General features: G+C 37.8%; 1 protein-coding gene and 1 pseudogene across 2 annotated transcripts in view; one reads left to right on the forward strand and one right to left on the reverse strand.

Moving 5' to 3' along the window:
• The window catches only part of ACAP2 (ArfGAP with coiled-coil, ankyrin repeat and PH domains 2), a 150290-nt gene that overhangs the window by 119056 nt on the left and 3921 nt on the right, over nucleotides 1–27313 (reverse strand). The gene's annotated exons all lie outside the window — the stretch shown is intronic.
• On the forward strand, nucleotides 26768–27277 carry LOC112404248 (60S ribosomal protein L21 pseudogene; annotated as a pseudogene).

Here is a 27313-nt window from a genome sequence, read left to right on the forward strand (position 1 = left end):
CCTGCCTAACAAGAAGCATTGGCCTATGACAAGAGAAAAGCAGTTAGAGATCCACATTGATGGATTAGGGAGTAATAGTAATAGCATTCTCTAGGCTGGTTTTGTTTTTAAACAGATTTACTGAGGTACAATTGACAGTGCATATATATAAAGTGTACAATTTGATACATACACACACACACACACACACACACACACACACACACACACACGAAGCCATCACCAAAATCAAGATAATAAACACATCCATCACCCTGAAAATTTCCTCATGTCCCTTTGTAACTTCTGCCTCCTGCCCCTCCCCTCTCCAGGTACTTTGTGTTGCCACAGATTAAATTTTTAAGCATTTTATATAAATGGGTTAATATAATATGAACTCTTTGATCTGGGTTCTTTTACTCAGCATGCAAATTTTGGAAATCAAAGAAATCAAAGAGGAAATCAAAAAAGACCTAGAAACAAATGACAATGAAGACACAATGACGTAAAACCTATGGGATAGGGCTTCCCTGGTGGCGCGGTGGTTGAGAGTCCGCCTGTAGATGCAGGTGACACGGGTTCGTGCCGCGGTCCAGGAAGATCCCACATGCCGCAGAGCGCCTGGGCCCTTGAGCCATAGCCGCTGAGCCTGTGCGTCCAGAACCGGTGCTCCACAACGGGAGAGGCCACAACAGTGAGAGGCCCACGTACCACAAAAAAAACAAAACAAAACAAAACAAAACCTATGGGATGCAGCAAAAGCAGTTCTAAGAGGGAAGTTTATAGCAATACAATCCTACCTTAAGAAACAGGAAACGTTTCAAATAAACAACCTAACCTTGCACCTAAAGCAATTAAAGAAAGAAGAACAAAAAAACCCCAAATTTAGCAGAAGGAAAGAAAGCATAAGGGTCAGATCAGAAATAAATGAAAAAGAAATGAAGGAAACGATAGCAAAGATCAATAAAACTAAAAGCTGGTTCTTTGAGAAGATAAACAAAATGGATAAACCATTAGCCAGACTCATCAAGAAAAAATGGGAGATGACTCAAATCAATAGAATTAGAAATGAAAAAGGAGAAGTAACAACTGACACCGCAGAAATACAAAAGATCATGAGACATTACTACAAGCAACTCTATGCCAATAAAATGGACAACCTGGAAGAAATGGACAAATTCTTAGAAATGCACAACCTGCCTGCTGAGACCGAACCAGGAAGAGACAGAAAATATGAACAGACCAATCACAAGCACTGAAATTGAAACTGTGATTAAAAATCTTCCAACAAACAAAAGCCCAGGACCACATGGCTTCACAGGTGAATTCTATCAAACATTTAGAGAAGAGCTAACACCTATCCTTCTCAAACTCTTCCAAAATATAGCAGAGGGAGGAACACTCCCAAACTCATTCTACGAGACCACCATCACCCTGATACCAAAACCAGACAAAGATGTCACAAAGAAAGAAAACTACAGGCCAGTATCACTGATGAACATAGATGCAAAAATCCTCAACAAAATACTAGCAAACAGAATCCAACAGCACATTAGAAGGATCATACACCATGATCAAGTGGGGTTTATTCCAGGAATTCAAGGATTCTTCAATATACACAAATCAATCAACGTGATACACCATATTAACAAATTGAAGGAGAAAAACCATATGATCAGCTCAATAAATGTGGAGAAAGCTTATGACAAAATTCAACACCCATTTCTGATAAAAATCCTGCAGAAAGTAGGCATAGAGGGAACTTTCCTCAACATAATAAAGGCCATATATGACAAACCCACAGCCAACATCGTCCTCAATGGTGAAAAACTGAAACCATTTCCACTAAGATCAGGAACAAGACAAGGTTGCCCACTCTCACCACTCTTATTCAACATAGTTTTGGAAAGATGAATGGGCAAAGAAGATGTAGCACATATATATGATGGAGTATTACTCAGCCATAAAAAGAAACGAAATTGAGTTATTTGTAGTGAGGTGGATGGACCTGGAGTCTGTCATATAGAGTGAAGTCAGTCAGAAGGAGAAAAACAAATACTGTATGCTAGCACATATATATGGAATCTAAGAAAAAAAAATGTCATGAAGAGTCTAGGGGTAGGACAGGAATAAAAACACAGACCTACTAGAGCATGGACTTGAGGATATGGGGAGGGGGAAGTGAGAAAGTGAGAGAGTGGCATAGACATATATACACTACCAAACATACGATGGATAGCTAGTGGGAAGCAGCCGCATGCACAGGGCGATCAGCTAGGTGGTGTGTGACCACCTACAGGGGTGGGATAGGGAGGGTGGGAGGTAGGGAGACACAAGAGGTAAGGGATATGGGAACATATGTATATGTATATGTATAACTGATTCACTTTGTTGTAAAGCAGAAACTAACACACCATTGTAAAGCAATTATACTACAATAAAGATGTTAAAAGAAAGAATTTTATATAAATGGGTTAATATACTATGAACTCTTTGATCTGGGTTCTTTTACTCAGCATGCATATTTTGAGATTCATCCACGTTGTATCAACAGTTCATTCCTTTTTGTTACTGAGTAGTATTCTGTTTTAAGGATATACCAGTTTATTTATCCACTCACTTGTTGATGGACATTTGGGTTGTTTCCAGTTTTCAGCTACTACAAATAAAGCTGCTATAAACATTCAGGTACAAGTCTTTTTATGGCCATCTGCTTTCTTTTCTCATGGATAAATACCTAAGAGTGGAATGTGTGCATCGTATGAGAACTGTATGTTAAGTTTTCAAGAAATTGCCATACTGGTTTTCAAAGTAGTTTTGCCATTTTACATATCTACTAGCATGTAAGAGAATTCTAGTTACTCCACGTACCTGCAAATACTTGTTATGATCGGTATGATCCATCCGTTTCATTTTAGCCATTATACTAGGTATGTAGTGGTATCTTAGTAGGGTATTAATAATTTGCATTACCCTAATTACTGAAGAGGTTGAGCATCTTTTCAAATGCTTATTTGCTATCCTACATCTTCTTTAGCTAGTCCTGAGAGGTGAAAGAAGGCTTCTGGAAGGTGGTAATGTTGACACTGAGACAGAAAGGATGAATAGGAATAAGCCAGTAAAAGGGAATGGAGAAAGCCTTCCAGGCAAAGGGAACAAACAGCCTGTTCAAAGACTGGAGGAGGCAGGAGAGAGTATGAGTTGCTTGAGGAGCTGAAATAAGACCTTCTTAGTAAACTGGAAATCCACATATGTATAGAAAATGTCCAAACGTTTTAATATTGGCACACTTTTAATCAATGTTAATTTTTAACATTATACAAGTCAACACAACGCATGGCAAGAAAAATATATGCCTATGGGCCAAATAAGACCATGTTAGGCAGTTTGTAATCTCTGATAAGTAAGATTATTAATACAATTAACCTAGGACTAGACATACAGCTATCAACGAAGATTTATACTCTGCAGAGTTTGCATCTTCTATTTAAACATTCATGGACCACTTTAAGAAACTGATTAATTAAGCCACAAAGAAAATTCGTAAGTTTCATAAAGTAGAAATAAAACTAATCACACTCATTAACCAGTAAGTATTGAAAATTGAAATAGCAGAAGTAAACAAACAAAAAAATCCCAATGTTAGGAATTTTAAATTTTTCTCTGTAACAGTGTTGAGTTAAAAAGAAAATCAAAACTACACAGTAATAATATATGATAAATAATCATAAAAACATTTCACATCAAAACTGGTAAAATCCAGCAAAAGCTAAGCTCAAAGAAAAACTTATACTCTTGAAGACTTCATACTGAATGTTAGACAAAAAGAATGTAAATGAACTCAAAATGTCAGATTTACTTTATTCTTTCTTAGAAAAGCAGAAAACAGCATTATGAAGGCTAAGGCCGATAGTAATAAAAAACAGAATTGATCAAACTTGGGAATTCCCTGGAAGTCCAGTGGTTAGGACTCAGTGTTTTCACTGCCGAGGCCTGGGTTCGATGCCTGGTTGAGGAACTAAGATCCCACAAGCCATGGGGCATGGCCAAAAAAAAAAAAGAATGTTGATCAAACTCAACAACTAATATGGGGAGGTAGATAAAAACTAAGTATTATGGGATACCATATTAACAGGATAAAAAAAGAAAGCATCAATTAAAACATTATGAATGAAAAAGACAAGAAATCTACAATATTTTACATGACCCTATGTTGTACAAATTTGGAAGCCTGAGTGAAATACATATTATATTAGTTTTCTAGGGTTCTCATAAGAAATTACCAAAAACTGGGTAGCTTAAAACAATAAATTTCTTCTCCCACAGCTCTAGAGTCTGAAGTTAAGGCACCGGCAGGGCCATGCTGCCTCTGAAACCTGTACAGCAGGATCCTTCCTTGCCTCTGTCTAGATTCTGGTCATCGATTCCTGGCTTATAGCAGCATCACCCCAGTCTCTGCCTCTGTCATTACATGGTTGTCTTCTCCCTGTGTGTCTGTCTTCACACTGCCTTCTGCCTCCTTATAAGGATATCAGTTATAATGAATTAAGAGTCCATGCTACTTCAGTATGACCTCATCTTAACTTAATTACATCTGCTATGACCCTATTTCCAAATAAAGTCACATTCTGGGATACTGGAGTTAGGACTACAACATGTCTTCTGGGGAACACAGTTCAACCCATAACAGATACTTCTGGGTAAGACAAATTGCCAAAGAGTGACAGAAAGGTCCAATCTAGGTGAATTATATAACAATTTCAAGAACAAATAATTTGAAGAGCAAATTATACCAGAGCATGTAGAAGTGGGTACTTATTGGGTTGGGGGTTTTTTTTCCACTTAAAAAAGTCAATATAAGGCTTCCCTGGTGGCACAGTGGTTAAGAATCCGCCTGCCAATGCAGGGGACACGGGTTCGAGCCCTAATCCGGGAACATCCCACATGCCGCGGAGCAACTAAGCCTGTGCACCACAACTACTGAGCCTGTGCTCTAGAGCCTGCAAGCCACAACTACTGAAGCCCACACGCCTACAGCCCGTGCTCCACAAAAAGAGAAGCCACCGCAATGAGAAGCCCGCACACCACAATGAAGAGCAGCCCCCGCTCGCTGCAACTAGAGGAAGCCTGCACACAGCAACGAAGACCCAATGCAGCCAAAAATAAATTAATTAAATAATTTTTTTTTAAAGTCAATATAACACTATAGTAGTCCCCACTTCAGTTACCCACAGTCAGCCACAGTCCGAAGATATTAAATGGAAAGTTCCACAAATAACCCATAAATTTTAAATTGCATGCCATTCTGAATAGTGCAATGAAATCTTGTGTCACCTTGCTCCGACCCGCCCACCACTGACATCATCCTGGCTTGATGATCCAGGATTACCTGAAGTAGATGATCATCCTTCTCACATATAATCAGAACATCAACAGTAGCCTTGGGAATTCTCTGGTGGTCCAGTGATTAGGACTCAGCACTTTCACTGCCAGGGGCCTGGGTTCAATCCTTGGTCAGGGAACTAAGATCCCACAAGCGATGCAGCATAGCCAAAAATGAAAAAACAAAAAAAACAGTAGCCTAACGCTTCATCACAATGCCAACTTCATTTTATCATCTCACATCATCACAAGAGGGTGAGTATATTACAATAAGATACTTTGAGAGACCACATTCACATAATTTGTATTATACTTTATTGTTATAAATTATTGTTAATCACTTACTATGCCTAATTTATAAGTCAAACTTTATCATAGGTATGTATGAATAGGAAAAAATGGTATATATATGATTCAGTACTATCCTCAGTTTCAGGCATCCATCGGGGGTCTTAGAATGTATTTCCTTCTGATTAGGGGAGACTACTGTATTACCAAAACCTAAAACAGAACAACAGCTCATTATAACTTCTGAATATTAATAAAAATTCATAAATAAAATATTAATAAGACCCAGCTGTGTTTTTTAAAATTATGACCACATGAAGCTTCCAGGACTGTAATAAAACTTAAATATTATTAGGAAATCCATTAATTTAATTTACTATGCTAACAGGTCAAAGAAGAAAAGCAACATGGTTATCTCTCTAAAGACTGAATGTTGGTATCCCTCCAAAGTTGATATGCTGAAACCTTAATTTCTGATGTGCTGGTATTTGGAGGTAGGGTCTTTGGGAAGTAATGAGGGTTAGATTAGTTCACAAAGGTGATGATGGGATTAGTGTCCTTAAAAGGAGTTTAAGAGACCAGAGCTCTCTCTATACACCAGGAAGAAGGCCCTCATCAAGAACTCAACCATGCTAACACTCTGATCTTACACTTCCAACTTCCAGAACTGTGAGAAATAAATGTTTGGTATCTAAGCCACTCAGTCGATGGCAATCTGATATGGCAGCAGTCCAAATTGACTAAAACAGTCTCAGATGACAAAAAGGCATCTGACAAAATTAAACACCCATTCCTGATTCATAACCCTATTTATTCAAAAACAGTTACTTCTTGGGAATTCCCTGGCAGTCCAGTGGTTAGGACTCTGCACCCCAGGTTCAATCCCCGACCAGGGAACTAAGATCCCACAAGCCACGCAGTGCAGCCAAAAAAAAAAAAAAAAGTTACATCTTTAAGATACGCACACACAGAGAGAGAGAGAGAGATAAGAAAGCACATTTGCTTGGACTAGTCCTCCTCATTCAAAATTTAGCAATAGCTTCTAAAATTTTAAGTGTTATATCCTCTTTTACCCAAATTATTATGTTCCTTTTAGGTATTTATGCTACAGATACAATAAGGCAAATACACCAAGAGTACAGAAGGAAGCTCACAGGAAAAATAAATAAACTAAAAATAAAAAACCCATCAGGGGACTGGTTATTCAAATTACCATTCACTAATTAGTACACAGCCACTTAAAAAGTATGCAGCCATTTAAAGAGGCAGATCTCTATGTACTGACAAAGAAATATGAATATTATAGCTAAGTGAAGCAGACAGAAGATGATCTGATCTCATTCATACAAGAAAAATCACTGTGTTAGCATAAATAGAGCAAAACATCTGAAAGCATATACACTAAGTTGTTAGCACTTAGAATTTACTTTAAATGTATTATTTTTCCAATTTGTATAAATTGTTTTTAAAACCTATACCAGAAAAAATAAAGCTTCATAATTTTTTTTAAAGATAGAATAAAGAAAAGGGCACTGCATATAAAAGTTTGAAGTGGTCATGACAGCAATGTTTAGGTGGCAACAAAATAAAAAATTAGAAGACACAAGAGGGTATAAATTAGAAGGCCTTAGCAAAGTTTACTCAAAGGCAGTGTAAAGACACTGAGCATTTTTGTGTATAAAAGTAAAAATGATGAAATTAGTATCACAGGAGGACTTAATACAATATTGGGTTGGCCAAAAAGTTCGTTTTGTTTTCCCATAAGGTGCTGCAGAAAAACCGAACGAACTTTTTGGCCAACCCAATAATAATAGGTAGTGTTGGGTCGGGCAGGGAACAGGTTATCTAGGGAAGAACTATAATGAGGCTGTCTACACTGGGGAGTTATTGAGGTCGGTCTGAGGTGTGACAAAATACTTGTTACTAATAATTGGGATACAAATGTTATCACATCACTTGCCTGCTAAAAAACACTTTAATGGCTATCCACTGCAATCCTGAATGCTTTACTTGTTCTAGAGAACAAGTAAACAAGAATAAGGAATGGAGTTATACATAGCCAGTGGGTAACTGTGCCTTGCCTAGAACCATTAGGTTAAAAAGACAAGAAGACTGAAATCACTGTGCTTTATTATCTGTTTACATATATTAAAGAAGAATTCCGACACTCTTAGAACAGGAGTCCTTGAATAGTCCTTGAATATAGGTTCACATCAGAACCACCTAAAAGACATTTTCAAAGTATCTATGCCTAGGTCCTATTCTCCCCCAAAGTTCTGATTCAATAGGCTTGGGGCAGAATCCAAACAAAGGTATCTTGGATAAAGCTCCCTAGGTGATTTTGATGTGCACCTCTGATCCTCTGGTTTAAAACTGCTTATTTGACTACATGGATGGTTTCTCAAATAATCAAACATTAAAATAAAACGAAAACTAACACATTGCTAATATAGAGGGCAAAGGCCTTGACATTAAGTCATCTGTTAACTATCTTAGAATCAAACTCTCCCTCCATAACACTGTCATATTTTTACTTCAATGACTGCAACTAGCACCTGTGGTCAGAATACAGCTGGCTGGATTCAAATCAAGAGATGCCACTGGGCTTCCCAGGTGGCGCAGTGGTTGAGAGTCCACCTGCCGATGCAGGGGACACGTGTTCGTGCCCTGGTCCGGGAGGATCCCACATGCCGCGGAGCAGCTGGGCCCATGAGCCATGGCCGCTAAGCCTGGGCGTCCGGAGCCTGTGCTCCTCAAGGGGAGAGGCCACAACAGTGAGAGGCCCGCGTACCGCAAAAAAAAAAAAAAAAGAGAGATGCCATTGTTTACATCTCTTGGAATCATAGTAAAGCAGCACTAGTAATGTATTAGCGCTGTAATTATAGGAAAGATTACACACAATTTACACAATAGCTGATTGATAAGCAAGAAATCTCCACAATAGTGTTCTACAATTGTGAGTTTGAATTAAACAGTTTTGTAATTTGTACAGACTTTTTCTATTGTCATAGCTAGCTTTCTGCCATACTTAAAAGATCACAGTTTTTAAATAAATACTGTAAGAGCAGGATTACTTCTTAATACCTTCAAACATTGGATTCTCTTCAAGAGATTCAGAAACATAATTATTTTTGCTAAGAATTATTTTTCTAATCAAATGTTCTAAAATGTTTCTTTGGTGTATTTATTTGATACTGTTAAAGAACTCCTATGGAAAGTAACAGAAGTTTTAGATACCAGTCAACTTTCACATACAACTTACTTTCTAATTCATTTTTCAAGTCAAAAATGAGGTGTCAGTGGTTATGTCTTTTTTACCTCTTATGAAGTTAATCAAACACATAAAAATAGACAGAAGTATATGATGTACTCCCACATACCCATCACCTGGTTTCAACAATTATCAAAACTTTGCCATTCTTGTTTCATGTAATCCTATCCTACTTTTTTGCTGATGTACTTTAAAGAAAACACCAGCTGTTATATTCTTTAATTAAACTTTAATTGATAACAATAGAAACTCTTTATCATTATCACACCTAATAACAGTAATTCCTTAATAGTATCTAATAACCATGTCATGTTTGACTTTCCTAGATTGTCTCAAAAATGTGTTTTTTACAGTTTTGTTCAAGGCTATATCATTTTGTACCAAATGTGATACTCTAAAATATTTTGCCTCAAAAGTTAATGTTTTATACACTATCCAAATCTGAACATGTCATAGCTCTGTAAGAGCTTCCCACTATGTTTCTATGACAATCCACCAAAATCCTTAACGTGATATACAAAGTCTTGCATGTTCTGGCGCTTACCCAAATCAAGGCCTCAAGTATGACTGAGACCTCTCCTAGCTCCATAATAATCTAGTATTTTCTTAATGGTAAGTTGCCCCAGTGAGAGATAATGGACTAAAAGAATCAAAAAAGTACACTCAGCTAAAGGTAATGAAAAAGCAATCCACTGCAATCCATAATAATCTAGTATTTTCTTAATGGTAAGTTGCCCCAGGGAGAGATAATGGACTAAAAGAATCAAAAAAGTACACTCAGCTAAAGGTAATGAAAAAGCAATCCACTGCGTGAACCTTTTTTTTTTTAACATCTTTATTAGAGTATAATTGCTTTACAATGGTGTGGAACCTTAACTGAATGCTGAACCAAAGGAAAAAACTACTTACAAAAGACCTTACTGGCACAATTGGGAAAATTAGAACGTGTAATTACTGTTAGTGTTATAAAGGTGGTTATGAAGGAGAATGTCCTTATTTTTAGAAGATGCATTTTGAACTTTCAGATGGTTTTTTTTTAAATGTACATGCTGGGGAATTCCCTAGCAGTCCCGTGGTTAGGACTCTGCACTTTCACTGCGAGGGCCTGGGTTCGATCTCTGGTCAGGGAACTAAGTAAGATCCCACAAGCCGCGCAGCATGGCCAAAAGAAAAATTTTTAAATAAATGAATAAAATAAATAAAAATGTACATGCTGTGTGTGTGTGTGTGTGTGTGTGTAAGACAGAGGGAGCAAATGTGCCAAAATATTAACAATCAGAGGATCTAGACAAAGGTTAGATAGGTATTCATTGTACATCCTTTCAACATTTCAGTAAGCTTGAACATTTTTAAAATAAAAAGTTGTGGGGGGCAGAGGGGGAAGGGAAAGAACATACTGCCTCCTTTTCCCCATAGTATCTTTTTTTTTTTTACTAATAGCACTTATTTTTGTAAACAAAACTTCAAAACTAATGGCCAGAAAGCATACTCCTATTTCCCAGAAATAAAATACGTTAATAGTTTTCCAGACTTTTCCAGACTTTTTAATAGCCCTTTTGACATACACAGTGTCATGTTACACATTCTAAATTATATTCTATATTCCACTTTTTCTTTTCACGTAATGTATCATGGACATTATCCCCATAAATTGAGATCTATTTCTCATTCTTTTATGAAATGCAGAATAGAACAGTGGTTTATATAGATAGAGCAAGCACTGGCAAATTTTCCATATAGAGCCAGATAGTAAATATTAAGCTTTGAGAGCCATACAGTCCCTGTTCCAACTACTCAATTCTGCTGCTGTAGCAAAAAAGTCATTGATAATATGTAAATAAATAAGCATGGACGTGTTCCAATAAAACTTTATTTATGAACAGAAATTTAAATTTTGTATAATTTTCATTGTGTCATAAAATTATCTTCTGGGTTTTTTTCAACTTTTAAAGATATAAAAACGTAGTTCACAAGTAGAAATGATAACATAATCTGCAGGGACCAATGGAAAAAAATAAATGAGGTCTCTTGTTTAACAATTACGAATTTCAAAATAGTGACAGAGCATTAAACCAAGCACAGGACCCTTCTAAGAGTGAGGCCCTACATGACTGCACAAGTTATATAAAGCACATAGAATGGTCCTAGTAAATATAAAGCACTTTTTAAGTGTTAGTTATCATTATATTTTAATAGCTAAACAGTATTCTACTTAACCAATATTCTACTTGCACAATTTTTCTTATAAATAATGTGATAAATTTACCTGAAAAATATCCTTGTTCATATAACTTTGCACACTTTTCCTATTATTCCTTAGGAGAAATTCCTAGATGGAAAAATGCTAAATCAAAACATATGCATTTTAAAATTCTGAGATATTTTACTACTTTGTCCTTCACAAAAGCTCTACCAAACCACACGCTTTCCAACAGTATGAGGACTGTTTCCCTATACCTTTCCTAGCAATGAGAACTCTTAAAACTGTCAATTTGACAGACAAAAATAGCTCGCTTTAGCTTTAAATATGCAATCTTATTGCATCTTTATAATTTTCCTCATCATTATTGCCAAGGGCACTTTTGGATACAATGTGCAGCAGATTATATTTTCCAAAGATGGCCACACATGATCATTTGCAACATGACCTGGCCATTCCCCCATCAAGATGCAGTCTATTTCTCCACTCCCTTGAATCTGGGTGACTCCTGTGACCGCCCTAACAGAATACAGTGGAAATGATGCTGAACCTGTTCCAGGCTTAGCCCTTAATCGGCCTGGTAGCTTAAATGGCCTCAAGAATGAGATGACATGTGAAGAGACGGCAGAAGGACCATGAAGCACAGGGGCGTCAGACACGTGAATAAAGAAGCCACGTTGGAAGTGGATGGTCCAGCCTCAGCCACCCAGTTTTCACAACATGGATCAGAGATGAACCTTCCAGCCAAGACCTTTTCAAACTCCTGACCCACAAATCATGAGCAAAATAAAATGGTTGTTTTAAGTCACTAAATTTTAGGTTGGTTTGTTACAGAGCAGTAGATAACCAGAACATGATTTAAAGTAAAAACTGATTAAAATTTTTTTTAATTTTTGAATTTTATTTTATTTTTTTATACAGCAGGTTCTCATTAGTCATCAATTTTATACACACCAGTGTATACATGTCAATCCCAATCGCCCAATTCATCACACCACCACCACCACCCCCCACCGCTTTCCCCACTTGCTGTCCATATGTTTGTTCTCTACATCTGTGTCTCATTTTCTGCCCTGCAAACTGGTTCATCTGTACTATCTATTTTTCTAGGTTCCACATACATGCGTTAACATACGATATTTGTTTTTCTCTTTCTGACTTACTTCACTCTGTATGACAGTCTCCAGATCCATCCACGGCTCTACAAATGATCCAATTTCATTCCTTTTTACGGCTGAGTAATATTCCATTGTTATGTATGTACCATATCTTCTTTATCCATTCGTCTGTCAATGGACTTTTAGGTTGCTTCCATGACCTGGCTATTGTAAATAGTGCTGCAATGAAAACTGGGGTGCACGTGTCTTTCTGAATTATGGTTTTCTCTGGGTATATGCCCAGTAGTGGGATTGCTGGATCATATGGTAATTCTATTTTTAGTTTTTTAAGGAACCTCCATACTGTTCTCCATAGTGGCTGTATCAATTTACATTCCCACCAACAGAGCAAGAGGATTCCCTTTTCTCCACACGCTCTCCAGCATTTGTTGTTTGTAGATTTTCTGATGATGCCCATTCTAACTGGTGTGAGGTGATTCCTCATTGTAGTTTTGATTTGCATTTCTCTAATAATTAGTGATGTTGAGCAGCTTTTCATGTGCTTCTTGGCCATCTGTATGTCTTCCTTGGAGAAATGTCTTAGGTCTTCTGCCCATTTTTGGATTGGGTTGTTTGCTTTTTTAATATTGAGCTACATGAGCTGTTTATATATTTTGGAGATTAATCCTCTGTCCGTTGATTCGTTTGCAAACATTTTCTCCCATTCTGAGGGTTGTCTTTTCGTCTTGTTTATGGTTTCCTTTGCTGTCTGATAAAAATTTTAAGATCATATATCCCCAAGTCAACATGCACTTCAAAGGTTATCTTAAAGAAACATACTTACTCCAATGATTTCATGATTACTAAGAGCATCTTAAGAACAACTATTTTATAATCGCTTAAGGAGCCTTAATATTTATCTCATTCTGAATCAGGTTGTCAAGGAACAACAGTTTCCAAAAGACTGTTATAGATATTCTAACTAGATAGTCAGCTGAAAAATTAAGGGTTTATCAAGGAGACAAAATAATGTTATTTTAGGGAACTCACTGGTGGTCCAGTAGTTAGGACTCTGTGCTTTCACTGCCGAGAGCCCGAAGTCTCTCAAGGTGGAAGCGGAAAATTTTTTTAAAAACTGAAAAAAATAAAAAAGAATATGATATGTAAAATTTTTTCTATACAACTACAATAAGCATTAATTCTCTGAATAGTTCCGTTTGTGAAATTAACTATTTCCTTATAAACCCCAAGTATAAATATTCTGGTAGCCTAGAAACAGACTAGGCTCTCTAGAATTATAACAACTACCCAAGAGGATCTAAAGATTCTGGTTTGATTTAATTACTATGTAGTGAAGGAAAAGTTACACAAGCCCTAGCAGCTGTCATGTATTACTTATAGTTTTTCAAATTCATCAATAGTACAATAACAGAAAGATTTCTAAACTAAAAATAGTATGTTATGTGAAAATGGAGAATGTATGACTATCTTATGAACATAATTTTTGGCAATAAAAGTCTGTAGCCTAACTTGTGCACAAAGTATTATGCTGAGAGTGAAAGGAAATGAAGACAGTGGTGGTCTCTGTACCAAAGAGTTTATAATCTAAAAGGGAGTATGAGATGAGATCATAGCAGTTTGTAAAGTAAAATTACAAAAGGCTACACTTCTGTGCCGATTCTACTTAACAGTACCACCTGGGTGTCTACTAGGTATCTCAAACTTAACAGGTACAAAAATAGAACTCTTTATTTTTTACCCAAAACCTGTTCTTCCCTTGCCTTCCCCTTAGCAGCAAACAATACCTCTATCCGCCCAGTTGCTAAAGGTAAAAATGTCATTTTTTATTCTTGTTCCTGACAAGCAATTCAACAGCAATTCTGTTTGATTCTACCACAAAAATTATCTCTACTAACTCCCCGAGTCATCTCTTGCCTGGCCTAGCCTGATAAGGAAGCCATTGCAGGAAACTAGTTAACTGTTCTCCCCACATTCACCCTTGCCCCTCTACAACCCATTTTCCGAACAGTACTCAAAATATTTTAAAAATATAATCCTTATCTCTCACCACTGTTTTCTAATGGCTTCCTATTGCACTAATCATAAAATCCAAACTTCTTACAATGGATGACTTACAAGGCCTAACATGATCTGATCCCTGTTTCTCTCTCTCATCTCCTACCATTGTTCCTCTTGCTCACTTGCTCCAGCCCACGCTGGTCTCTTTTAGTTCCTTGAAGATCATGCTCCTTCCCATTTCAAGGCTTTTGATTCAGAAGCCTCTCTTCCCCCTAGTTCCCAATCCATGGTACCAGAGATCAACCGGAAGATGACCAACTATCATGGGCCTCCTGATAGAAATGAAACATCACCACTTACAAGTATTCTTGCTAAAATTGTTTAAACTGAGTCTATCCACAGGGAACAACCAGACAATTTCAGAATGTGGGAAATTGTACAAGATAATTTGTCTACCCTCAAAAAAGTAACATGAAATTATTAGTTATCATATTATCTATAATCCAGAGAAGTGGGGGAATCATCACTTTGAAAACAGGAATAAGCAATAAGTGTTATGCTATAACATCTTGATAGAACATATAATACAACCATTTTCTTTAAATCATAAAAACCTTCCTAGCAACAGTGAAAATTTATAACATACTACTAAATAAAAAATAGCACAGCTGGGGCTTCCGTGGTGGAGCAGTGGTTGAGAGTCTGCCTGCTGATGCAGGGGACGCGGATTCATGCCCCGGTCTGGGAAGATCCCACATGCCGCGGAGCGGCTGGGCCGGGCCCATGAGCCATTGGCCACTGAGCCTGCGCGTCCAGAGCCTGTGTTCTGCAACGGGAGAGGCCACAACAGTGAGAGGTCCGCGTACCACAAAAAAAAAAAAAAAAAAAAAAAAAATAGCACAGCTACCAAAACTTTGCACTATGATTTTAAGATGGTAACGTGTAAACTAACAAACACAAATGAGACTTTTGGCAAAATTTCAACCCGGATGAGATGAGACTTAAGTTGCAATGAGGTTAATAAACTCTGCATGTGAGACAGAGGTGAGACTTTAGGAGTCAGAGGGTGGAATGTGGTAGACAGAATAATGGCCTCCCAATGATGCCAACATCCTAATCCCCAGAACCTGTGAAGATGTTAGGTTACACTGTTTGGGTGAATTAAAGCAGCAGATAGAATTAAGGTTGATAATCATCTGACCTTGAGATGAGGAAATTATCCTGGAATTATCTGGGTAAGTCCAGTGTTACCACAGAGTCATTATAAGGGAAAGAGGGAGACAGAGAGTGTCACAGTCATGGCTGGCTTTGAAGATAGAAGGGAGCCATGAATCAAGAAATATGGGCAGCCCTTTGAAACTAGAAAAGTCAAAAAATAAAGATTCTGGGACCTCCCTGGTGGCACAGTGGTTAAGAATCTGCCTGCCAATGCAGGGGACACGGGTTCGAGCCCTGGTCTGGGAAGATCCCACATGCCGTGGAGCAACTAAGCGCGCAAGCCACAACTACTAAGCCTGTGCTCTAGAGCCGCAAGCCACAACTACTGAGCCCACGTGCCACAACTACTCATGCCCGCGCACCTAGAGTCCATGCTCCGCAACAAAAGAAGCCACCACAATGAGAAGCTGGCGCACCGCAACGAAGAATGGCTCCCGCTCACTGCAACTAGAGAAAGCCCGCGTGCAGCAACGAAGACCCAACACAGCCAAAAATAAATAACTAAATAAATTATTTTAAATAAATAAATAAATAAAATAAAGATTATTCCCTAGACCGTCTAGAAAGAAATGCAGTCCTGCCAACACCTTGATTTTAGCTAAATGAGACCTGTATCAAAACTCTGACCCTCAGAACTGTAAAATAATAAATTTGTGTTGTTTTAAGCCACTATATTTGGGATAATTTGTTATAGCAGCAATAGGAAACTGACAAAGCTTATTCAGTGACTGCACTAGGATGATCATCTGCCACACTGTCTACCTAACAAAGGAAAGAATTCACCCTCTCTGGAGAAAGATAGTATCTTCCAGAGCATCTACAGTTTTTCAAATACGATATATAGCATGAAGTTAAAAACTGGGCCCACCAAAAGAAAGAACTAAATAACAACAAAAAGAAAACACAAAACAAAGAGAAACAGACCGACAGATGACCTAGATATTGGTTTTATTAGTGACTTAAAAGTGGCAATAATTAATATATTCATGAAACTAGAGAAAAACCTGCAAGAAACAGATGAAAAGTTAGTGATTTTCACCAAAGAATAAGAATCTATAAAAAAGAAAATCAAATGAACTTTCCAAAAGTGAAAAGATACAACTGAAAACTCCACAGACAGGTTTAACAACAGTTCATACACAGCAGAAGATGAGGGAATACAGATGAATAAAAATATCCTATTTCTCTATGAAGAATATTTCAAAAAAGAACAAGAGACATGTAAGACACAGCAAAAAAATTCTAACATATGTGGAACTGAGTCCCAGAAGAAGTGAAGCAGAGGCAACATTTGGAGAGATAATAGCCAGGAACTTTACAAATGGATGAAAGATTCTCTACAAACCCCATGTATTGAAGAAACCCTACAAGCCCCAAGCAGGATGAATATGAAAGAAACCACACCTACACATCATGGTAAAACTGTCTGAAAACCAGTCAAAGAAAAAAATCTTAAAAGCAGCCAGAGGAAAACAGACTCATTATGCTCCAAAGAGCAACAATAAGACAAACAAACTTGTAACATAAGTGATAAAAACATAAACAAAAGACAATGAAATGACATTGTGCTTTAAGAAAAAAGCCAACCTACTATTCTATGCTTTGGGAAAATAGCCTTCTAACATCAAAGAAAAACAAAGGCTTTTTCAGACAAACAGAGATGGCTCTTAGCCAGCCCATAAAACCTGAAAGAAATGCCAAAAGAGGTCTTCAAATTAAATGATAAGTGTGCTAGGAAGTATCTTAATTCATTTTATTCACATAAAACTATTACCTGACCATAACCAATAAAATCTAGTCTCTTTATTATTATATTAGTTTAAATACTTTAATTTGAAAATTCATAGAAATGGACTTTTAACTTACTATAAAGCCTCCCTTTGAACAGAAAATTGAAAATCAAAGTAAAACATTATCTCCAAGTTAAAAACTATTTTTTAAAAAAGGAAAAGTTTTGTTTATTTAAAAATGAACATGGGGAATTCCCTGGCGGTACCGTGGTTAGGACTCCGCTCTTTCACTGCCAAGGGTCTGGGTTCAATCCTTGGTCAGGGAACTAAGATCCCACAAGCCCCAAGGTGCAGCCAAAAAAAAAAAAAAACACACACACACTTCTGGCTAGAACTAAAAAACTAAAATTAGTCCCATCAACTTTAATTTTATATGAGTCAACTTTAAAAGTATACACACTTGCTCACATCTTTGTCTAAAAGTGACTCTAGAATACATACAAAGTTAAATCCTTGATATTAATTGTCCTAGTGTTAGGGGAACCACTGACTAAAACTGCCCACCCTGGCCAGGCACCAATGAGTTACCTTGTGACAGGAGGTCCTGGTAAGGAATATGGAACTAACAAGCCACCACCAACCAGAAGAATTCAGTAAAGGTCAAAAGGTGATGCCAGTCCATATGTCCTGCCAGCCTCCCAGAATCCTCCTCGCTGTAATCCATCCTGGCTGAGCGATGCATGCACCACCAGGAAGGACCCTGAGTCAGAATGATTGGCCAGAGACAACCCAGAAACTAATCCCATCACCGTAAAACCAGAGACTGCAAGCCACGTGGCAGAGCAGTCCTCCTGGGTTCCCTTACCCTCCTGCTCTCCACCCGGATGCCCCTTCCCAATAAAGTCTCTTGCTTTATGTCAGCATATGTGTCTCCTCGGACAATTCATTTCCGAGTGTTAGACAAGAGCCCACTCTCGTGCCCTGGAAGGGGTCCCCCTTCCTGCAACAGCAATGCCCATTCTCCATTGCCTGCCTTTGGTTAAACTATTTTACCACTTTTTTTACACTTCAGCACTGAACTATAACTTTTTAAGCAGTGAAAAATTTATGTTTAAATTTGAGTATGTCTGTGGCATCACAGAAAATATAAAAACTTTAAACAGAAAAACTGATTATATTTCAATAAAGAATCCTGACGTATTTCAGGTACAAATTACTACAAGATTACAATCAAGTTAATTCCTTCTATGAGAATTTCTTCATGTACTCATTTACCCAGATCTTTATAGAGGTTTAACTTGCATTGCTTCTCATCTGTCTAACCCCCAAATCCTAGGTACAATTCAATGGAAACAGATTTCATGTACTCTCCAGTAAACACGTATATTTCTTCATAGTAGTTTTCTTCTACAACCTCTCAGTTCACTTATCCTTTGCTCTGTCATCATTCAGGATTTAAATCCTTAAGGCACTGCGTCCTCAGTTGTTTTTTCTCCTCCTATTCTTCTTTTGCTCGCTCTTCCTTCTTAAATACTCTACACATAAAATCTACATATGGCCCTTTTTAAAGACCTTTACTGCTCTCCTACAAAGTGAAGTCTGTCCATCTACTTTTATTGTTTCATCATCCACAACACAGATGATTTTCATATTTACAAGTAACATGCCTAATCCTTCATGCATTCTAGATGCTTCCAACCGATAGCTTATTATTTCCACATGGGAATGCTTGCATCCTTAACTAAATCATCCAAGCTTCTCTTCAAGGATACAAGAGAAAGAGGAAGGGAAATTAGCATTATTAAGTGGGTACTCCCCACCTACTTCGGTGAAAAGCATTTTGAATTCTCAGTAATGCCGTACTGTTCTCACTGAGCCTAGGTAAAAGTAAGAAACCTACCCAAGGTCTCACAACAAGTAAGTGAAAAAGCAGTCAAACAGGTAATCAACCTCCAGAGCCCACATACTTGGTCCACATTCACTACCCTAAAAGAGTGTTCTCCAGTAGAAATTATGCTTTGCATACCAACAGCAGATCAAATACATCCATTTATCTCCATTTTCTCAAAAAATCCAATTAAGGGCTTCTCTGGTGGTGCAGTGATTGAGAGTCCGCCTGCCGATGCAGGGGACACAGGTTCATGCCCCGGTCTGGGAAGACCCCACATGCCGCGGAGCGGCTGGGCCCATGAGTCATGGCCACTGAGCCTGCGTGTCCGGAGCCTGTGCTCCGCGACGGGAGAGGCCACGACAATGAGAGGCCCGCAAAAAAAAAAAAAAAAAAAATCCAATTAAAATGACAGAATAGTAAGGCAGGTTAATACACAGGACAAACAACAGAAGCAATAACAGTAGCAACACAATTCTGGAATCTGAAAGGCAAATAAAACAACAGTAACTCAGACCAGAAAATGCCAAAACCTAAGTCTTCAAAGTACACTTGTGAAGCCAGTGTCAAGCAAGAAGATCCACAATACAGAATCCCCTAATGGTTAGAGGCATGAAGATGTCATATGTCTCAAAATACTGGGATGGAGGTGGGAGGAGCTGGGAGGGTGAAAACAGGACTAGTTGAAATCTTATAAGGAACAACCAAACTCTTCAGATCCTCATTCCACTCCTCCAACCTGATATGACTACCCCTCCCTGACCCTGACAAAAGATGGGAGCTTTATTTTCTGTAAAGGCTTACATAATTAAATCAAAAGTATTGATTAAAAAAAAAAGTATTGATTAAAACTCAGTTAAAAATTCCCTATGAGAGAGAAACTCCAGTAAGAAGTCTCTACCCCACAGCCCTTCCCCAACCCCTTCCCTAGCTCAGTTCCCTGAAATTCAGCACTTATGCTCTACCTACCAGGCAGAAGATGGCTCTTTAAGGATATGTCAGATAAATAAGAAAAGACCTAAAGATACTGACATTTGGGAGTGGTCCCAATGAAAATACTGCCCTGTAGTGAAACTCACCAGTCAACAAGCTGTAACAAAATATACCATACTTCCAATAACTTTTTAAGTGCCTCATTCTTTGATGTAAACAGAGAGCCAAGGGTCAACAGAAACACATTAAGGAAAACTTCTAAAAGGAGACCAAAACATACAAACAAAAACCTTAGAGGAAAGGTAATTCAGAGAGGAAAAAAAATTGTTGACTATGACTAATTTCTTCAGACGTACAAGGAAAGCTCTTGAAGAATGGGTTGACATTAAAAAGGAATATTCACAGTAAGAAAGAATTCTTGAAAACTAAGATTAGTAAATAATTTGGATATATCATCCAGAAAGTAGAACAAAAAGACAAAGAAATAGAAAAAGGGAGGAAAAAGAAAATTAGAGGATTCATTCAAAATATGAATATAAAAATAACAGGTTAAAAAAAGAGGAAAAGAAACTACCAAAGAAATAATAAGATTCCTCAGAACTAAAACACATGAGTTTTCAGATTGAAAGTACATGTCCAAGACAATAAATTAAAAAGACCCACCCAAAGGCACATCATCATGAAATTTCAGAATACCAGTAGTAAAGGAAAAATCTAAAAAAACTTTAAGGACAAACAATGAATCAGGAAATAAAAACAGCATCACATGTCAACAACAACACTGAAAACCTGAAGAAAATAGAGCAATGCCTGCAAATTCTGAGAGAAAATCGTTTCAATCTACAAACCTACAAACATTTCCAAACAGCTAAAGTCTAAAAGGAAAAAAAAAAAAAATGCACCTTTTCAAGGGAGGGTAGTGGCAACTGCGCTCTGCAAAAATAAGTAAATAGAAAAAGCAACAACATGAAAATCAAGAACAGTAAACCCAATATATGAAGGACAGAGGGAATTTCCATATCAAAAATAAAGGGAATCAAGAAAATGAAGACAAACCATAGACTGGGGGGAAAAAATTCCAAAATACCTATCTAATATAGGACTGTTCTTTAAAATATACGAAGAACTCTTAAAAACCAATAAGAAAACAAACAACCCAATTAAAAAATGGGCCAAACACCTTAAAAGACACCTTAACAAAGAAGATATACAGATGGCAAATAAGCACATGATGGCAAATAAGCTCACATCATACGTGATCAGAGAAATGCAAATTAAAACAACGAGATACCACTACACACCTACAAGAATGGCTAAACTTGAGAATACTGACAACACCAAATGCTGGTGAGAAGGTAGAGCAACAGGAACTCTCATTGCTCTTGAGAATGCAACTGGCACAGCCACTTTGGAAGACAGTTTGGGGGGGTTCTTATAAAACTAAATATACTCTGGCAATACTTACCATACAACCCAGCAATTGTGCTCCTTGGTACTTACCCAAATGAGTGGAAAACTTATGTCCACACAAAAATTTGCATACAAATGTATATAGCAGCTTTATTCATAATTGCCAAAACTTGGAAGCAACCAAGATGTCCTCTGGTAGGTGAATGAATAAATAAACTGTGGTATATTCTGACAATGATCTTGTATCCTGCGGCCTTGTTGAACTTATTAGTTCTGACTTTTGTGCATTCCTAAAGATTTTCTATGTACTAGATACAGTCAGCCCTCCATATCCTTGGATGCAGAACCTGCAGATAAAGAGGGTTGACTATACTACACCATTTTATGCAAGGAACTTGAGTATTCACATTTTTTTTTTTTTTTTTTTTGCGTACGCGGGCCTCTCACTGTTGTAGCCTCTCCAGTTGCGGAGCACAGGCCCTGGACGCACAGGCCCAGTGGCCATGGCTCACGGGCCCAGCCGCTCCACAGCGTGTGGGATCCTCCTGGACTGGGGCACGAATCCGCATCCCCTGCATCGGCAGGCGGACTCTCAACCACTGCACCACCAGGGAAGCCCAAGTATTCACATATTTTGATGTCCACGGGGGTCCTGGAAACAATTCCCATGGATACCAAGAGACAACTGTATATAATCTAAAAGTAGAGATGGATTTACTACTTCTTTTCTTATATGTATGCCTTTATTTTTCTTTCTTGCCTAATTGCTCTGGCTACAACCTCCACTACACTGCTAAACAGAAGTGGGAAGAACAGACTTCCTCTTGATCTTGGAGAAAAACTTTGCCTTTCACCATTAAGTATGATGTTAGCTGAGAGTGTTTTATACATGTCCTTTATCAGGTTGAGGAATTTTTCTATTCCTAGTTTATTGAGTATTTTCTTTTTTCTAATCTTTGAATTTTATTTATTTTTTTATACAGCAGGTTCTTATTAGTCATCAATTTTATACACATCAGTGTATACATGTCAATCTCAATCACCCAGTTCATCACTACTATTTTCATCATGAAAGTGGGCTGGATTTAGTCAAATGCTCTCTCTGTACCAAGATGATTATGTGGTTTGCATCATTTGTTCTATTAATACAGTTTACTACATTGACTGATTTTTGTACTCCTGGGATAAATCCCACTTGGTCATGGTGTACAATCCTTTCTATATATTGCTATATTTGGTTTGCTAATATTTTGTTGAGGATTTTAATACCTGTATTCATAACAGATATTGGTGTGTAATTTTCTTGTGATATCTTTGGCTTTGGTAGCAGGGTGATACTGGCCTCATAAATCAGTTGGGAAGCGACACTTCCTTCCTACTCTTTCTTCGAAGAGTTTATGAAGGACTGTTGTTAATTCATCTTTAAATATTTGATAGAATTCATCAGTGAAGCCATTTTGGCCTGGGGTTTTCTTTTATTTTTTCTTTTGGGCGGCATTGGGTCTTCTTGCTGTGCATGGGCTTTTTCTAGTTGTGGCAAGCAGGGGCTACTCCTGGTTGCAGTGCATGGGCTTCTCACTGTGGTGGCTTCTCTTGTTGCGGAGCACAGGCTCTAGACATGCAGGCTTCAGTATTTGCAGCACGTGCGCTCTAGAACACAGGCTCAGTAGTTGTAGCGCATGGGCTTAGTTGCTCCGCGGCATGTGGGATCTTCCCAGACTAGGGATCGAAACCGTGTTCCCTGCACTGGCAGGCGGATTCTTAACCACTCTGCCACCAGGGAAGTCCCTGGGCTTTTCTTTCCAGGAAGCTTTTTGATTACTAATTCAATCTCATGTCTATTCAAATTTTCTATTTCTTCTTGAGCCATTTTCAGTAGTTTGTGTCTTTCTAGGAATATATCCATTTCATCTAGCTTAACTAATTTATTGTCTGAGTATTCTTCATAGTATTGTCTCATAATCCCTCTTATTTTTGTAAGACAGCAATGATGTCCCCTCTTTCTGTCCTGAATCTAGAAATTTGAGTCTTCTCCTTTTTTTTCCTTTGTCTAGCTAAAGGCTTGTCAGCTTTGTTGATCCTTATGAATAACCAACTTCTGGTTTCACTGATTTTCTCTAGTTGTTGTACTAGTCTCCATTTTCATTTATTTCTGCTCTAGTCTTTTTTATTTCCTCCCTTTCCCTGCTTTGACATTAGTTTGCTATTCTTTTTGTAGTTTCTTAAGATGGAAGGTTAAATCACTGATTTGAGATCTTTCTTCTTTTTAATATAGGTGTTTGTAGGTATAAATTTCACTCTAAGCACTGCTTTAGCTGCATTCCATAAGTTTAGTATGTTGTATTTTTGTTTCCATTTGTCTGAAAGTATTTCCTTATTTCCTTGTGATTTCCTCTTTGATCCACTAGTTATTTAGGAATGTGTTGCTTAATTTTCAAGTATTTATAAATTTTTCAGATTTCTTTCTGTTACTGACTTCTAATTTCATTCCATTACGGCCAAAGAACGTATTTTTCATGATTTCAATCCTTCTGAATTTACTGAAGCTTGTTTAATGCCTTAATATACAGTCCGTGCTAGAAAATGTATTCATGTGAACTGGAGAAAAATATGAATTCTGCTATTGCTGCATGAAGTGTTCTATAGATATCTATTAAATATTTTTTTGGTTTATAGTGTTATTCACATCTTCTATTTCCTTGTTGACCATCTGGCTAGTTGCTCTACCCATTATTGAAAGTATTTATGTCTCTATTATTGTTGGATTTTCTATTTCTCCCTTCAATTCTGTCAATTTTTGCCTCATGTATTTTGAGGCTATACTAAGTGCATATGTTTATAAGTATATGTCCTCCTGATGGATTGACTTTTATCATTAAAAAACGTCCTTTATCTTTAGTAATTTTTGTCATAAAGTCTATTTTATCTGATATTAGTATAGCCAGTCCAGCTCTCTTTTGGGTACTGCTTGCACTGTTTATCTTTTTCTATCCCTTTACTTTCAATCTATTTGTATCTTTGAATCTAAAGTATTTCTCTAATAAACAGCATGTAGTTGGATCATCATTGAAATTTTACATAATAAAAAGTTTTAAATAAATAAGGCCAAAATACATAGAAAGATGTAACCTCTTCTGAAATTGAAGAAGCTATTATATAGACAAAATATTCAAGAACAGCCATTAAATTTTTGGAAAAAACAGTAACAAAGGAAAACTTGTCCCACTGGATATCATAACAGACTATAAAATTTTACAACTAATATATTAACAATATTTGCAAGAGAACAAAAAATTACATTCGTAGAAAAGAGTAGAATCCAGAAAAAGACACACGTTCGTATACATATATGTATATGCACGTATGTGTATAATTTTAAATCAATGGGGAAAGGATGGATTATTCAATAAAAGGTATTAGGACAAGGGCTTCCATTAGAAAGAAAATAAAATAGGATTATCTCCCACACTCAAAACTAAATCCAGCTGCATTACATGAAACTCAAAATTGCTAAAAATAGAAAATATCCTATAATAATGGGAATGGGAACACTTTTCTAGGGAATACATGAATGCCAATTTTTAAACTTCTGTATTATAAAAGACACCATACACACACTTAATGCAAATTTAATTAATGCAATAAAGCCTGCGGCTCAAGAGATGGAGTAAAAGAGTGAATTCACTTCCAAGTCCACCACTTGAAAGTCCACCATTAAGAAGTCAGTTTGGGCTTCCCTGGTGGCGCAGTGGTTAAGAATCCGCCTGCCAATGCAGGGGACACGGGTTCAAGCCCTGGTCTGGGAAGATCCCACATGCCGCAGAACAACTAAGCCCGTGTGCCACAACTACTGAGCCTGTGTGCCTAGAGCCCATGCTCCGCAACAAGATAAGCCATCACAATGAGAAGCCTGCACACTGCAACGAAGAGTAGCCCCCGCTCTCCGCAACCGTAGAAAGCCCGTACACAGCAACAAAGATCCAACGCAGCCAAAAATAAAATAAATAAAATTAAAAAAAAAAAAGTCAGTTTAACTTCTCAAAATATCCAGTTTGGTAATTTTTAAACATTTTAAAAAGAAAGATAGTAATTCCTACATCGTAATATATTTTAGTATTAAAAGAGATGGTAGCTATAAAAGCATCTAGTATAAGGTCTGGTATGTTATAAAAGCTTGTTCTTCCTTATTTCAACTTATGCTGGTACTACATTAAATGAGGAATTAGAAGCTGCAATGAGGAGTAGCTGGGTTCCCGTATTTTGGTTCATGATAAAACTATTGATACTTTATAATGCCATTCTACCGCTTCTGAAATAAAAACACATTTTGCTTCATCTCTTGCCCACTGTATTTTCCATGTATATAAAGTACCAATTGTTAAGAGTGTATACCGGTTCTAAATATGGAAGGTAAAGAGGCAAACCAGCCAGGATTGGCACCAGCTTAAGAGCAAAACATTATATGTATGTGTGTGCACGTGCACACACTTATGTGTGCATTTATTTATTTATTTATTCCAATGTCTTTCAACCATTAAAACCTTTCACCCTAAAACATCTTTTTAAGATTTTTATCCTAAGTTGCTGAACAAGGATCATATCTGAAATAGAATCAAACAAAAAACCTTCAGAACAGTGCAAAATAAACATTGTTAAGGATAAAAAATAAATGTACTAGATAAAGACTCAATATTTTTATATCTGAGGAATGAATTAGAGCAAAAATCTTCCACAAGTCAAAAAGCACTTGGGACTTCCCTGGTGGTCCAGTGGTACAGAATCTGCCTTCCAAGGCAGGGAACTCCGGTTCCATCCCACACACCCCGGGACAACTAAGCCCGCCAACTGCTGAGCTCGCGTGCCTCAACGAGAGAGCCCGCGTGCTGCAAACTACAGAGTCCACGCGCTTGGGAACCCACGCGCCACAGCTACAGAGCACGCGAGCCCTGGAGCCCACGTGCCACAGCTAGAGCGAGAAAACCCGCACGCCACAACTAGAGAGAAGCTGGTGCACCGCAAGGAAGAGCCTGCACGCCACAACAAAAGGTCCCACGTGCCACAACTAAGACCCAAAGCAGCCAAAATATAAATAATTTTTTTTTTTTTTTAAATGCACTAGCGGGGGCTTCCCTGGTGGCGCAGTGGTTGAGAGTCTGCCTGCCGATGCAGGGGACACGGGTTCGTGTCCCAGTCCGGGAAGATCCCACATGCCGCAGAGCGGCTGGGCCCGTGAGCCATGGCCACTGAGCCTGCGCGTCCGGAGGCTGTGCTCCGCAACGGGAGAGGCCACAACAGTGAGAGGCCCGCGTACCGCAAAAAAAATAAAAATAAAAATAAAAAAGCACTAGCGGAACTGCCATCTTCCAGTAATTCGCCAAAATGACCAACACGAAGGGAAAGAGGAGGGGCACCCACTACATGTTCTCTAGGCCTTTTAGAAAACATGGAGTTGTTCCTTTGGCCACATACATGCGAATCTACAAGAAAGGTGATATTGTAGATATCAAGGGAATGGGCACTGTTCAAAAAGGAATGCCCCACAAATGTTACCATGGCAAAACTGGGAGAGTCTACAATGTTACCCAGCATGCTGTTGGCATCATTGTAAACAAACAAGTTAAGGGCAAGATTCTCACCAAGAGAATTAACGTGCGTATCGAGCATATTAAGCATTCTAAGAGCCGAGATAGCTTCCTGAAACGGGTGAAGGAAAATGATCATTAAAAGAAGGAAGCCAAAGAGAAAGGTAATTGGGTTCAACTGAAGCACCAGCCTGCTCCACCCAGAGAAGCACACTTCGTGAGAACCAACACAAAAAAGCCTGAACTGTTGGAGCCCATTCCCTATGAATTCATGGCATGATGGATGTAAAGAAAATAAAAGACCTGGACTGTAAAA

This window comes from Neophocaena asiaeorientalis, unplaced genomic scaffold (assembly GCF_003031525.2).
Source record: "Neophocaena asiaeorientalis asiaeorientalis breed wild unplaced genomic scaffold, Neophocaena_asiaeorientalis_V1.1 scaffold293, whole genome shotgun sequence".
NCBI classification, from domain to species: domain Eukaryota; kingdom Metazoa; phylum Chordata; class Mammalia; order Artiodactyla; family Phocoenidae; genus Neophocaena; species Neophocaena asiaeorientalis.